We start from the raw sequence: 16739 nt of genomic DNA on the forward strand, positions 1-16739 counted from the left end.
TCGACTGTTGAGAAATACTAGAGTTCTTGCTAAGTTCTACTGTAGAGAAGTACTAGAGTTCATTTCTGTACATACTGTTAGCATAACATTTGTACTTAGTTAAATATGATATTCTTCTGGTAGATTACCCAAGTTTGTAAAGAAATCAAACTATCATTATTGACTCTGTACAGTATTGTGTATGGTACTTTGTAGGTATGACTGTTCCTGAGGTCTTTAGTCTGTGATTATATGCTGTGACTATATGCTTAAATTGTCAGAAGCCAAGCAACCCAAGGTAACGTTCCTCCCTGATCTAGTGCAAGTATTTATCTGAAAGGATCTTCTACTTATCAGTTTCTCTTCAAAAGGAATCTTGACGATTGGATGGGAGATAGAAAATTCACCCTGGGGATCACGTCAGTCAGAAAATCAATGAACCAACAAGAGAATAGTCTTAAAAAAGACTAGAATCAAAAAAACAACAGGATTCCACGTAGAAAAATTTATTCTAATGAAACATGTCTTAGCGCCTCGGCCACCACAGCCTTCAATGAGCACATAAATATTGGTGAAAAACATTCTCTTTTATACACCACATAATTGATCAAACAATTAAGTAAATAAATCAATTTAACAATTTAACAATTAAACATTTAAAGAGACTCCAACCCTATACCCCAGTTAAAAACTCATACAAAAAAAAAGTTTTAACTTTTTATATTATAATAACAATACTACAAATATGAACAATCTCAATATAGAAAAACATATTAAAGTAGACATTTCCAATTAATTTCCATATTTGAACCCATTGGTGACAATGTATTATACTTCAGTATAAAAATAGATTCTTTATATAATAACATCTTTTTTAATAATTTATCATCACCTTTTTTCACAAAGATTTGTACTAAAATAGTTGCTTGTAATAGTTCAGCATTACTGTCATGTTGTTCTAAAAAATGTAAGGCAATCGAGCTATCTACTGCTCCCTTTTTAATATCACAAACATGCTCCTGCAATCTCACCCTAAATTTTCTTTTAGTTTCACCAACATAAAAAAGATCACAGGGGCATTTAAGACAATAAACTACACCTTCAGTATAACAAGAAAAACATCTATATGGTTTAAATAATCTGCCATTAATTTTTTTAAAATATAGCCTAATGAGGGGACATATGTTACAAGCATGACAAGGTATAGTTCCAAAATTAGACAGCGAAAGCATAAATTTATTAGTAGGGCATATATAGTATGCCCTAATCAATTTGTCACCCAAATTCTGTCCCCTTTTGTAAGCTATACAACGAAACACAGGAAGCAATTTATTTAATAATTTATCCTGTAATAAAAATTTCCAATAATATTTTACTAGGTCCCAGATTTTTTCACTCAATAAATTATAAGTAGTAACAAAATAGATATTATCTTGTTTTATCTTATTATTATTCCACAATTTTTTAGCTGACTTATCACATATATCCTTACCTATTATTAACGTATTAACTGATTCAAGAGTAGACTGCATAGTGTAGCCCCTATGTAAAAATGTATATATTAAACTATTAACTTGTTTTTCCAGATCTGAACTATCATTACATAATCTGGACAATCTAACCATTTCTCCATACGGTAAAGATTTAATTGTGTGTGGGGGATGGCAACTAGTGCCAAACAAATATTGGTTACCATCAGTAAATCTTTGATAAACCATAGTAAAAATATGCCCATCTTCTTTACCTATCAAAGTAATATCTAAAAAAATAACTTTTACACCAACTTGTAAACCATCAAATTTAATATTATATCTGTTACAGTTTAGATCAGAAACAAAATTCAGTACTAAATCATCACCCCCTTTACATACAAAAATCATATTGTCTATGTAACAGAAATAACACAGCACATGATTTTGTACAAAACTATTCTTATAAATATACTCTAGTTCAAACTTAGCCATAAAAAGATTAGCATACATGGGGGAAAAAGGTGCCCCCATGGCAGTACCTTTCAATTGATGATAAATAATTTCATTAAAACTAAAGAAATTATTAGATAGACAAAAACTAGTGAGATCTAGAATATAGTGGGAAATTGGACTATCACCCAAAAATGGTGTAATGCCTGCATACCATCCGCATGTTTAATATTTGTGTATAAGCTTACAACATCTAAGCTTACCCAAAACATGCCATGTGTCCAGGATACACCTGAGATCTTATCTATAAAATCAAAATGCCACAATAGGACGACCCAGGGGGTTATGTAAATTCTTGTGCACTTTAGGAAGGCAATAAAAAGTAGCCAATTGACTATTATCTGTACAAAATTTAGTTTCTAAATCTTTTTTACAAAAATAACCTAAACGTACACCCTTTTCAACCAGAGCAGTGAATTGTGTCATAGCATGTACATAATCCCTATATTCACAAATCTGATACGTACCAAGGCTGTGGTGGCCGAGTTGCTAAGACATGTTTCATTAGAATATTTTTTTCTACGTGGAATCCTGTTGTTTTTTTGATTCTAGTCTTTTTTAAGACTATTCTCTTGTTGGTTCGTTGATTTTCTGGATCACGTCAGTCACCCTGCTAGATAGGGGTCCAGGGAAGTAAATATTGTGGGAAGAAATATCCAGGGAATTGTTATGGTTAGGCTTGTATAGGCCCTAGGGCCGATAGCCTAGTACCAACCTATGAACCTATAATTTCCTTTACTGTTCAGGCCCAATGCTTTAAAAGTATCATCTGGCATAATCTTACCCAGCATGCATCTGTGTCTAGTTTGAATTCAACATTTTCCTTATTAGTCCTAAACTCCTCTTTTTTAACAATTTTACGTTCTTATTCACTTCCTGTTTACTCTCTAATTTCATGTGATCAATGTTCATTCTTCAGTGTTCAACTTAATCAAGCTCAAGGCCTCAATACTGACCTTAAATGCCACCTATTAAAAGATAGAATAAACTGCAACTCCAAACCATTTGTCAATACCAGCATTAAAACTGCTTAAACCGAAAGACTTTCTTAACCCAGCTGATAAATCATCCCATAATTTACCATCTGTAAACTGGAAACAACATTTTTCTAACTGAGTTTTATAAGAAGCAATTTTGGAAAAGTTATCTTGATAAATTCTTTACTTGGTACAGAATAAAAATATGAAGTTTAATGCAGTTAAGACAAGGGTATTACATTTTAACTGGTGTTAATCTGCACTTGGGAAAAACTCCAGGGAGTTCAAAGTGTTGTTTATTGAGCAGAGGACACAGGAATTAGCGTTCAGCTTTTTTCTGTCTAGAATTAGGCATTTTTCGCAGAGCTGTTCACCACATAGTGGTTGTTAGCAGTACCCTGTATAGTAACAAGCCTATAAAACCAGTACTTAGGACTTTAACCCCTAATACAAGAAAGTGTAAGATCAAGAATATATGAACACCTTTATGGTATAAAAACAGCTAAAATGTCTAATGTTTTATATAAGCACATTTCCCAGTATACACAACACACTTTCCAGTTTATAGTATTGGAGAAGGTGCATGCTGATTTAAAAGGTGGGACGTGGCAAACTATTTTGGAACAAAAAGAATTACGTTGGTAAATTTACCTGAATGCTACTATGTATCCAGGTTTAAATGATGTAATGTCTATAGCAAGTATTTTAAAGTTGCATGCCATCTCTAGTAAGGGATGAGTTTTAAGGTGTTTTGCATGGTTAAACTGCTTGTAGTTTTAAAGGCAAGTTCTCTTTAAGAGTGTAGTCATGTGGCAGTCAGAGCTTATAAAAGCATCTTCACATGCTAATTTTAAAATGGGTCTGAAGAAGTTTGTGTGTTATATACTGCAAACGAAAGTGCTTATCCTTTGTATTTTTTAGCATTTTTTTTTATAGTGCATTATTATAGCAGCACCAATGTCAATACTGTCTAACATCTAGCCTTAACCATAGACACTACTCAGATAACCCTTGTAAAACCAAGTCCCTAAACCATAATAGCCCAAACCAAATACAGGTCCTGAAAACATGGATTTTCTAATGTCTCTGTGGCCAGCTTACTAGATATGGGCATGCGGAGACAGTATAGCGATTGTCTCATGTACTTAGACAACCTTATAATCCTTAAAGAAAGTAACACAGAATACAAGAGATGTACATACATAGCTTCCTTGGAGGCAAAAATTTCACTTGCAAACAAGATTGTGAAGAACACACACACACACACACACACACACACACACACACACACACACACACACACACACACACACGTACTATAATATCCTTCACTCATAGCTCTCAAGTGGCCAGATTTTTGCAGAATGTTAAGATTTTTTACTCATATTTTTGGTCCACTACTCATAAAATTGTAGTTTTCTGGGAAATCACTGACAAATCATTGAGGGCAGAAGTCAGAAAGTAATGGCTGACATTTGATTTTCAGACTTCATATCCTTCAGAAAACTCATGCTAATGCAAAGCCTGTTATTTTCTCAACTTTCTAAGTTTGTACAAGCAATATTTAAAAAAGTGTCCATATTTTTGTGCCTTTGCCCCCCCCCCCCCATTATTTGTGGCTTTGTCCATATTTCTTGCTCTAAGAGGTTGAGAGGTATGTTCACACTTACCGCACACATAGACCTTCTTATGCTGAGGTACTTAAGGAAACCTCTCCAATTCTCAAAGACCTCCTAAGCTATGAAACAGTAACACCTATCCTCAGCAATCACTACGGCACATACCAAATGCTAGTTTAGACCAGTATACAGGCACTGCTGTATTCTGGGCTGTGGTGTAGTTCCTGTGTTGTCCCCATTACTTTTGGATAGAGAAGGAAGTTTCTTTGTTCACCAGTGGTGGGGGTGGGGAGCACAGCCTACCTACCCTTGGGGAAGGGAAGCTCAGCACACAAGCTGTATGGTAGTATTGGTGGGACCATTCCTATAGCTCTTTTGTAGTTCACTGCTTAAAATCCTCCCGCCTCTGGGGTTTTTTCCGGCTATACTGCTCAGACAGCTCCGCGTGGGTTTACCCAGGGTCCTAGCAGCAGCAAAGCTGGCGACTACCTTCTTTTTTTAAGTATTTTTTATTTTTTTTTTTCACTGGGAAATTACTTCTGTTGCTTACTTTAAACTGTTTTTTTTTTTTTTTTTTTTTTCTGATTACTTTATTTATTTTTAAATCTGCAAGTAAAAGTATTCTTTAATTAATTTGTTGTTTGTTTTTTTGTGTTTTCTGTGTAATTTGGAAGCTGCCCACTAAAGTGTGCTAGCCTGCGTAACTTTTACCATTTCTTCTTGTCTCTTTAAAAAAAATAAAACAAAAAACAAAAAAGACAAAAAAATAATCATTTCCTGTGTTTCTCAGTTTAGACCTTGGATAGTATTAGGCATTGGGCTGTCATGGTGGGTGTGTTGTGTTGTCAGTACTGTACCTACCTTACTTGGATAGAATGAAGTTTCTTTGCTCACCAGTGGGCCTTGGGAGGCTTGAGCTAGCCCTCCTGACTGCCTCAGCACAAGGAGCCTCAGCACAAGCTTGTAGCTTTGCTTGTTGTTTGGTATTTGTCTGTTTCTGCTTAAAAAACTTGGTTAAGTGTTTTCTTGCAGAGCTAGCATAGCTGGTTAAACAAAGGTTAAGCTTTGTTAAAAACAGGTTAAAGTTTTTCTGGCTCCATCTTTCTGGCTCAAGCTAGTCTGCTCTTCAATTTTTCAAACAACTACACTACCTAAAATCTCTAAACAAAAAAAGCTCAGCAAGCTCCTAAATTTTGTTTTCAGCAAAATTTCCTAAGGGTAAGTTCATACTCATAAACACCCAGAAATTCTGTTGAGTACATCTCCCTATAGGTCCTTTCTGACTCAGTTACACAGCAATCTTTTTTTTCTGAATCACTTCAGATGTCGTGTCGTTAGCTGTGGTTCAGTCCTGTTCAGCTGGCTCAGGAGACAATGTTAATCATGTTCATGAGATCCTCAGAGCATGATTGTGAGACAATCCTCCAATTGCTCTCAAAATATAGAGATGCAACTATATAGCCAAACTGGAGGCTGAATCTATAAGGCTGAGACAGTTCAGTGCTGTACTGGCCAGACAGGTCAGGAGGACTCAACACATACCACACACCAAACCAACACATAGACAGAACTATCACAACAGCAAACAAAAACAACACACACAAAAAAAATTACACTAAAGAACAACAAACAAAAAAACACAAAAACATCAAGCAACCAAGCAAACAAGTCAGTGTGCTAACCAGTCACAAATAGCACACATAAAACACAAAGCAGACACACTACAAATGCTCCACAGCAACAGCAGCCACACAGACATCCAGACACACAGACAGACTTGTGAAAGGTGCACCCCGACATCCCAGACACACACAGAATCACCACAGGACTGAAATACAGGGTCACTCCTGGGCAACTGCCCACTCAGGAGCAAGAATCTGCCACATAACACAAGCACTCGTGTGCATGACCAGAGACAGTCACATGACAGACACAACATAGCTCTCTGGACACAAAGCGAGGACATAGAGAGAACACTGACCATGAAACCTTGAATGACATACCTGGCTCTGATGCCTACAGCCCTTGCGGTATGACCCTGACCACAGTACAAATCTTACCGAGTCCAAGAATAATGCCATCAGTAATAATTGGTGATCATCAGTATGCTTGACAAGCTGTCTGATCAATGTGGGATGGCTTGGCATGTGTGATGTGGGCTTCGGATGCTGCTTAGCAAAGGATACTGTGCCATAAGTCTCCCCTTTTTTGAGGCACCCTGGGCTTCGATACCTACCTTCAATGAAAACACAACCAGGAAAAAACTAATTAGGCATGGCTCAAATGAGAAAACTAAAGTGGAAGAAAACATGCATGACAAAACTAATGCCATGGGTAAACACCTCATGAGATGTCCTCCTCAAGATGTAGGCCCTAAGGCTCCTGAGAGTCACCCAGCACACTGAAAACACAGTTCCAGGCTCACTCCCACCCCAAATCTGAGAACACCCCCCCACTATGATTCTTTTTTTTGGCTCCATCATACCCACACCTCCACAAACCATTTTTAGTATCAATGCCGAGACCTCCAGGTGGACTAAAATGCGCACAAAACCCCCGGTAGCAAGCATCACTGACACTTTGCATCCCAGGGAAGGCCACCTTGTCAGTAGCATGCACAGACACACCCTCTCAAAAGACCACCATCTCCAACTCTGTTCAACCAAACACAGCCTTCCTGGAAGACACTGGAGAGTATGAATGTCCCCAATCAACTACCCAAACATACTAAGCTACCATAAACTCAACAAGACAAACTACTCAAGCAAACTAGAGACACTAGTCACCACCTAATCATCACAAAAATGGGATGAAATGGAAGACAGAAGAACATATCCCCCACAATTCCATCAAACATACTCTCAATCCCTCAAACATACATGCAGATATAAACACTGGTAGACAATAAAAGAAAATTAATCAAACAAGAAATCACAACAGACCACAACACAGAACCACTTCCCTTCAAAGACCACAGTACTTAAGACTGAAGTGACTGCACAGAACTTCTCATCCTTCTTGGCCCCTGGCCAGAATGCACAATGCCTACTATCAGCAACAACAGCCAAATACCTTCACCCAATCCCTAGATAAAAATATGGATCCCTGGTAAAACAGTAAAACCACAACCCAACAGGCAAAAGCGCAGCAGTCTGCAAAAACCCAGCTAACAAGCAAAATCTACAGCAGGAGAAACAAAAAAACACAATACAAAAACTCCTAACAGGAGAAGGAAGTATGAACAGTACAAGCAGAAAAGTTGAAAAGCTCATAAAGACATTCTGGCAGACAGGTTCAGTGCAAATTTCATCCCCCCCCCAAAAAAGAGAAATAACTATCCCCAGAGTGTAGCCTCCTAACACATCTCATGCCCAGGTGAGAGCTGCCCCCTCTAAAAATAAAAAATGCACAGGACCGGTGGGATGGATGGTGTCCCAGGCTGTGCTACTGAACTCCAAGAAGAGGAACAAACCACACAATAAGGCTGCTGTTTAATTACTACCTACTACACAGGATACATACCCAAGTGGCAACAGTGATGCACAAAGGCAGTGCTTCTAGGACTTCACGCTTCTACGGACCTGAAACCCCCAAGCTTGAAAAGCTTTACAAGCCTGGTCTGCAAATGGATGGAGAGGATATGGAACTCAAACACAAAGACATTGGGGACTACCCTATTTGGCTTTGTCAAGGCCTGTTTTTTTCAGATCACTTTTTCAACTTTTTGAATCACTTTTTTTTTGAATTGAGTACCTTTAAGGCAGTTCACACAAGGGCACACACACAGCCTACCTTGACCTTGCAGCCTAACTTTGACTTAATAACCAATACGGGCACTATAGACAACCACTAACTGCAATGTAAACCCATATGTCACAAGATGGGTTGGCAAACTGGCTCAAGTCAGACACCACAGGGTCAGAGTTGCTGTTAAGCTGTCAGACTTTCAGCCAGTCTGCTCAGTGTGTCCCACAGGGCTCAGTCCGCATCCCCTTCGGTCAGGCATTTTTTTTCAGAGGGAGGCAAACATAGAGGATTGTGAAACTGACAAACAACAGATGAGATGACTGTGGGAAGTGGATTGATACTTCCAGCACAAACATCCTTCAAGAGAGAGACATGACAGAAATGGCCTATGGTGCCAGATAAAATAAGCCAGCATGGCTCCAAAAAAAAAGTAAAGTCATACCTTTGTAACCACATAGGAATTAAACAAAACCGGACATCCAAATACCCAAAGGGTAATCATTAATGGCTAGGGACCCAGGTAAGTAGGACCCTCTAACCCAGGATTAGACACTACATTGCCAAAGTGGTTAGAGGAAGACCTTCTATATTGCCCACCTTATCATGAAGGGTTTCCAAGATTAGATCAAACATCTAGATGTCTTCTTCTCTCTCTTCTATGTGCCCCATTTGGGATGAACAACTAAAACCACACATAAGTCAGCACTCAATGATGTCCCAAGAACAAAGCCCATAAGGCAAGCAGACACTTTACCTAGTACTGTTCTCAATGGGATTATATGTATGACACACAGATGCCCTTCTGACCAGGCTGGACGAGGAGAAGATAAGTTACTTACTTATCTGGAGCAAGGATCTGCAATATCATGCATACACTCAACTGACTGACCTGCATGAAAAGGGACATTATGGCTCTGTCAGGTACATGCCTTGCATTTAGCAGCATTCTACCTTCACCAAGGATGATGCCACAGTATGGACAGAAAGGTATTGACTTTAATAACTGGCTTAGTTTCTGGAGAATCCAATATCTATCAGCATGGGAAGACATGGTTAACAGACCACATTGCTTTGGCAAGGATGGTCACCCTGGGCTTTTGGATATTGGCTAAAACTTTATCCTCCTCCTTACAGCCTTGTTAGGCAATGTCACAAAACTATCAACACAGGAAAATAAAAAACTCAAAGCAACCTTAAGATTTTACTGCTCGGTGCTAGGAGCCTAAACAAGAAAATTCACACTCTGCAAGCTTGGAGAATATAGACATCTGTGCAGTCATCAACACTTTGTGTAAAGCCACAGAAAGTACTTTGGCAGTAGAAGGCTACAATGCCTTCCGCACATTTAGAGCACAGACAGAGGCTAAAGGTCATGGTGTCTTGAAGGTCATGGTGTCTTGATCTACGTTAACAACAAATACACCTCCAGGTTGTTTAAACAGGATGATACCCAAGAGCTCATCCATTCCAAGTCTCATAGGTTCATAGGAGAATACTAGGCTAATGGCTTAACAGCCCTTACACACCTAGCCAGTATAACCCAATTTTACCCAATGTATGTCCCCCAGGAGCAAGAGAATGGCATGGGTTTCTGCCTATGCCTTGAGTATGCTACAGATTGCCCCTGCCCATAAGGGACATAGGCTCTACCCCAGTCTGCATAGACAAGGTTCCTTACCATGTCCTGGACAGCTACAGGTTACCCTCTCTGACCCATAAAGCTCACAACTCTTAGACCCACTAGACATGAATACCATCCAACCAAATACCCTATTCATGAGGTACTTTAACTAACGCTCTATAGACTGGGAAATATACACTGCCTCTAAGTCACAGGCACAATGTTTCCTGTACTTTATGAACACAAACACCCTGGACCAGACGGTGTGCACTATATCAAACATATTTGACCTAGTACTCACCAACATGGGAGAGCATTGCACCCCCACCCACCCCACTGTGTTTCACATTGTCATTGGTGAGGTCAGACCACAAAACTGTGTCCCTCAAAATAAAAATCAGCCAGGAAAACCTGCGCAGGTACACTATTTGTGATCTTTTTTTATTTTATTTTCTTCTTTTCTTTTTTTTTCTTTTTTACAGCTGGGGGGCTGCAGTCCGGCAGTCCAATAGCATGGGCCGCCCCTGGAAGAGAGACTGGATAAGCAATTTAGAATGAAACAATGGGAGGATATATGTATGCCTCCTAAATAGGCAATAAAGTCTAGTAGATTTTAGATCTTTGGAAGTGTTTGCATAGGTATTTTTATACCCAAGCAGACTTCAGAGAATTTTTCCAGAGGCAGACTGCAAATTTTGCAGGTGTGATGCGGAAGAAAGAGGTAATTAGGGATATATGTTTTGGGAGTATAATGAGTTGGTAGACTTTAAAAATTCCCTGCAGACTACTCTGCCATAAATACTGGGTGAGCAATTTGGTGTAACTAAGGAAATTATTATTTTTTGACTTGTGGTACAGAATCAGAACTGTCTAAACCTAGTAAAGCCTTGCTGTGTTTAATTCCGTTTGCTGCCAAAAAAGCAATTATTAGAAATTGCAAGTCATAGTCTAAATCAAATATACTAGAAGCATAGTAACAGAGGTAATGAATAGGAAGTGGGACCTTTAGAAAAGGGGTAGGAGCAAATTCTTTTTATTTATTTATTATTTATTTATTTTTATTTTTACATTTGTTTACTGGGATAGTCCAACTGGGTTTTAACCCATTTTGAGTAGAGGCCCGGGGGAATTTACATAGAAATGATGGGAATTGTGGGAACAATGCATGTAGAATAATGTTTTGGTTGCAACTGAAAATATGTCAATATGATTTGTTTTAATTTATATAAATGTATAATTGCCTATGTCATAAGGGATAATTCAATAAAAATATTTCTTATTTAAAAAATAGCACTCAGTGCAATATTAACCATATCCAAAGTGATATGGGGACAACTTCCTTTTACTTCCCCTGTCAAAGTTGAGGGCATTATAGACCAGGTATAAGGATAACCAGCTACATCAGTCTGTTTAGTAAGGATTTTTTCATCTTTAACAGTGCTAGTACTTGGATTGGTATTTGTCCTGTATCCATTCAAATACCTAAAAAGAGCCTTATTATTATCTTTTGAGAAATTAGCCAAGCTAAGCTGAAAGTTCTTCTTTGTCAATGTCAACAAACATTTTTATCTAGAATTTATATTATAATCCTTAATTTCATTTATTCCATTAGGGTACCTTTTATATCTAACCCAGCACATAATCTTCCTTTTTTAATTTATCTAAGTAGCTTGATCACCCCACTGAATGTTTCTTAAAATTCCTACAATTTTCTTTAGACACAGGAGGAACATACTTAAATTAATTCAGACAATTGATATAATTTTAAAACGTATTCCAACAATCTTGTACTTTTTTCCCTTTAATTCATTCTGACACTTCCAGTTGCTGAAGTCATGTTTAAACCTACATAATCAGTTTGATAAAATTTCAAAGTCAGTGGTTTGATTTTAACACCAAAATTCTTTTTAGACTTTTTAATATTCGTGGTGGTGCAGCGGTAGAGTTGTTGCCTCACAGCAAGAGGTTCTCCCATTTGATTCTCGGCTGGAGTGCGGGGAGTGCCTTCTGTGTGGAGTCTGCATGTCCTCCCTGCAGTTGGGTGGGCATTCGATAGAAATGTATAAATGGGCGTGCCTTCGTTGAAGGTTGAACGTCGAGCTGGCACCTCAGCATTCATCAAAATCTACTGCCAATCATTAGTGGACCGGAGTTCCGCTGTGGCGACCCCTAACCGGGAAAAGCCGAAAGACAACAACAACAACAATATCTCAAAAACACACACAAGTGCTCTTAATCACACAATCCATACTCAGTTCTGCTGTTGCTATTATCTAAACAGCTATCTGTACAAACAATCTTGATAGTGCTACCATCAGTACTTTCCACTGTAATAGGATCAATCAAGCATCTCATTTTCTGTTTTCCTTCAGTAATATGTAAACTGCTTATCTATGTTTTTGCATGTCTGTGTAGAATGATTGTTTTTTTATCAAAGCTTCAACAAAGGATTTAATGATGGACATTTCTTTCTGTTGTAGTCACATCTAGTACACAAGGTTTGAATTTTTCAACTGTACCATGCATCTCATGGTTATGTTTCTCTTCGTCATTACTGTTATGAAATATTTTCACTTTATTATTTGATGCAGATTATATCTTCCATGTTTTCATTTTCTCAATTATTTTATCTCTGTACTTGTATCGTTACTTGTTTTATTTAAATCATGTTTTGATAAGGTCAGGAGTTCTCACAAAAGACCACCCCTTGTTTCATCATTTCTTATAGTTCAATAGTTCAATCTTCTTTGCAGGACTAATGACCTTCAGGGCCTTTATAAGCCTAGCCAAACAGTCTAACCCAATTGGGTCACTATGTATCATGGTCATTTAATAAGAGGGGTGTGTTAGGAAGTTTCTAGATGTTATATGGGGATATGTTAGCTTGGGCATTACTGTCTGCCTCTGTCAGAGACAAGGGGGCCAGACTCACGGTTAATTTCCAATTTCTCATCCATTGGTCAAGGTTACACCTAAGTAGGATTAGGAATGGACTTTGATTCACATGAATGGGGAACCTTTTACAGAGCATAGGGATCCTCTGAGGCACGTCTGTCTCACTAACATGGCTTATTTATGTGACAAGCAAACTTTAAATCCTTAGATCTAGTGATTCCGGTGCTGTTCCTATACCACAAACTATTCTGTATTTTGTCAACAAATTGTTCACTTCCCCAAATTCACAGTCTTAGGTTCACCAGGCCAGTAGCATAAACATCTAAAGTTTCTGTTAAATCCCATTTCTTGTAAAGCATAAAAGAAGACATGGCAGATTTTTTTCTAGGATCACAATAATTCCCGAACTGTTATTTTGTTTTTACCTCTTCTTGAATGCAAAAGTATTAAATAACTTCAAGGCCTCCTTCCCTGTAACATGAAGAAACATGGCAAACTGTACATTTGCAGGCTTCTTAGACATTCTATTCACATTTTGTCAAATCAAATTTCTGGACCGAGATTCCAGTCTTCTATTAAATTCCTTTGCCATCAGAGAATGTCTGGTGGTTGCAGTTGGTCTGACATTCCTTTATTTCATAATTTATTAACTTTCCCTTTTTCTCCCAATTCTTTATTAAATTTTCTTAATTTAAATAACTGTATACATAGAAAGGGAGACACATCAAGATATAAAATTAATTATCTTCAATATGACATAGCTCAAACATCATAGAAATTTAATCATGACATTTGTTGTTATCTGATTTTCTAATAAAGTTTCTAATCTTGTCCAGCAGCCAGAATCTGATCTAGGACAATTTGATCTTAGCTTAATAGTTTTTTTTTCTTTTTACACAAAATAGTGGCAAGATCAGTAATTTCTATGGAGACTCTTCATATTTCTATTTTCTGGTAACTGCCATTAATTCCCAAAATGTTATTAAATAATATTTTTAATATCATTACGTAAAGGTGCATTCATAAGATAATAGACCTTGCTAGGTTGCAATTTTCTTTTTTTTTATTTTTTGGTCCCCTTAGACATCATTTATGCTACCCTAGCTCCAAGTATCTCACCTTCATGCCAGATCTACCAGCTGTCCTCCTACACCTCTGAGACTGGCTCCAAATTTTCTGGGGCTGGATGTAGATCTTAAGGGCACTCTGTGGGCTCATCTTTCTATGTTTCCATCCAATGTTTTTATTTTATTTTATTTTATAAGTCCTTCTGACTTTTTCACTTTCCCTGCACCTATGCTGCCAGATTGTGCCCAAGGGCAACCACCCACTTTGTACCATACCTTCCCTTAGGGAGCATCACCATAGAGTGCTCTCCCACCTGTAAAAGGGCATGCCCATCCTGCCACCTGCTCAATCAGTTGTCTGAGCTACTAATCAAACCTGGGTTGGTTGGGCTATTGTTAAGGCTTTATTCTTCTATGACACTGGAACAGCTGGTAGGCTTTCATTTTCAGACTACAATGCTTTAAAAAAACTATCCACATCTGACCAATATTTTTGTAATATCTCACATTCATAAAATATATGCACCCAATCAGCATTAGCTTCTTTTTTACACCTCCAACAACATGAGTTATCGGATTCATATATTTTTTAATTTTATAGAAAGTTTAAAAATTCTATGCATATAGTTCCAAGTGAATGTTTCCCAATGCTGGTGGGGGGAAGTGTAGAGACTCTGCATCCTCACCAGTCTGTGGGGGGGGGGGATACAGATGACACATTGGTAGGAGTGGGCTTCTCTTGCTCCTGGTGAGACTGGAGCTTGTAAGATGCAGTTGGGCTGGGTGTGTGGGCATTCATGGCAGGCATTGTTAGCCCAGGGTCTGTGGAGTAGATGGTTCTATAACCATATTTTGTGGTTGGCCAGTCTGCTTACATTACGCCAGCACATTAGTGGGTGGGACTAGAACCTGTCACTCTAAGTACTGAAGTAACAGTGGTGCCTGCATGGGCAGACTCACCTTCCACAGAAGACCAGTTGTCACTGGAGTAGGACTCGGTGACTTCAGACCAGACAGATTAAATACCTAGATGAGCCAGTTAAACAATGTACCTGCAGGTTATAGGGAGCACGGGCATAAGTGAGATCCATTCTACAAATGAGTACTCCATAAAACGAATAACACATTTGCCCTGCATCAAAAAATATATAGTTATTCACCAAATTGGTTAGATAATGCTATTATTTATTGTTATGATTTTATTAGTTATTATAACAGGGGACATATATCGATGTATGTAGTAACACTACTCAGTGAGTTCTGTTCCTAATATCACTGCCCTTCAAGGAGCTCTGTCTCTGTAGGAATTCCCTTATACAATCATTGTTCAGTTAATCTGAATATGTTTTCCTGTGACTCAGGCAGTGGCAGGATTTTTTTTTTTTTGGATACGGCCATTGTTGCAGTCAACAAACACTGCATGCGTGTGCAAGTCAGTTTCATTTATTTATTTATTTATTACATTTGTTTACCAGGTAATGTCCGCCTGGGCCAGAAACCCATTTTCAGCTGAGACCCGGGGAGAAAAATCTCCAAACATACAGTTGAGAAAACTAAATAATAATAATATTAACAATATTAATAATGTTTGATAACTCACAGTGTAAAAAATAAGAAACAAACAATTACATTATGGTACAGACAATACATACAGTTTCAAAACAGTGTTTGACCATTGATTTCCTAGTATTTAAGACCACACTAGCTGCTAATAGGAGAAGTATAATAAAACGTTAGCCAAGTGGAAGTAAGTAGCCATGGAGGTTGAGCTACACAGGATAAGGAGTAGTTATAAGAGAAAATAAATGGAAAGTGGCTAGACTTAGCCAGGAGCAGAGCCAATGATTTGCCTGATGTTCTTTTAGGAGGTGTTTGAAATCATGATAGGGTTTTTTGCTAAAGTTTGGGGAAGATTGTTCCAGAGCTTGGCAATTTTATAAGAGTAGAAGGAGGTGCCTTGAGTGTTGTGGGGTTGGGTAACCTTTAACATTAGTTTGTTTGAGGACCTAAGTGATCTGTGATTTATATTAGGTTGGATTAGGTTAGTAAGTGCGGGGCAGTCATTGGGTTGGTGAATTATTTTGTGAGCTGTGGTTAGTTGATTGAGTGTTAAAAGGTTTGGGAGTTCTAGCCAGTTGAGTTTGGGGAGTACTGAGCAGTGGTGGGTTCTCTGTGGGTGGCCTGTAATGAACTTCGCAATTTTATTATAGCAGGATCTTAGACTAGTCAGATCTGTTTTATGTAGGTTAGTAAATATTCGGGATCCGTAGAGGAGGGTGGACAGCAGTTGTAAGTGGGCAGTGGCAAGTCTGGCTCTATCAGTAAGGTATGGTTTGGCTCTGTATAGGTTGCCTAGTTTGGAGTGGACTTTTTTGATGGTGAGGACAATATGGATATCAAATCTTAGGGTATTATCTGTTGTGACACCTAGAAGTTTGGTTTGACTAGTGGGTTCTATTTTGGTGCCATTTGAGGAAGAAACTGTTAGAGGGAACTGGCATATTTTTGGTTTGTTGTTTCTGAAAACCAATGTCTTGGTTTTGTTAGGGTTTAGTATCAGTTGGTGTTTAGTGAGGTGTTTTTCTATATCTTGAAAAGATATTTGCATTTTTGTTTGTAGTTCCTGGGGAAATAAGTGTGGATTCATCAGCATACTGTACTATGGAGGTTAGTTGGGTTGCAGAGCTGAGGTCATTTGTAAATATTGTAAAGAGAATTGGGCCAAGTATAGGTTCATAGGTGTTTACTAGGCTAACAACCACAAGGGCCTTTTAAGTCTAGCCATGCATCCCAAATCTCTGACAAGTTCTGATACCCCCTGATAAGTGCAAGCATGGGCCTGGGAAGATGAA

The 16739-nt window shown here is 38.2% G+C and overlaps 1 protein-coding gene across 1 annotated transcript in view; it reads left to right on the top strand.

The window, feature by feature from the left end:
- LTBP2 (latent transforming growth factor beta binding protein 2) overlaps nucleotides 1-16739 on the top strand; it is a 3457946-nt gene that overhangs the window by 3317221 nt on the left and 123986 nt on the right. The window lies entirely within an intron of this gene.

This window comes from Protopterus annectens, chromosome 6.part0 (genome assembly GCF_019279795.1).
Source record: "Protopterus annectens isolate FY-2018-M chromosome 6.part0, PAN1.0, whole genome shotgun sequence".
In the NCBI taxonomy this organism is placed as follows: domain Eukaryota; kingdom Metazoa; phylum Chordata; order Ceratodontiformes; family Protopteridae; genus Protopterus; species Protopterus annectens.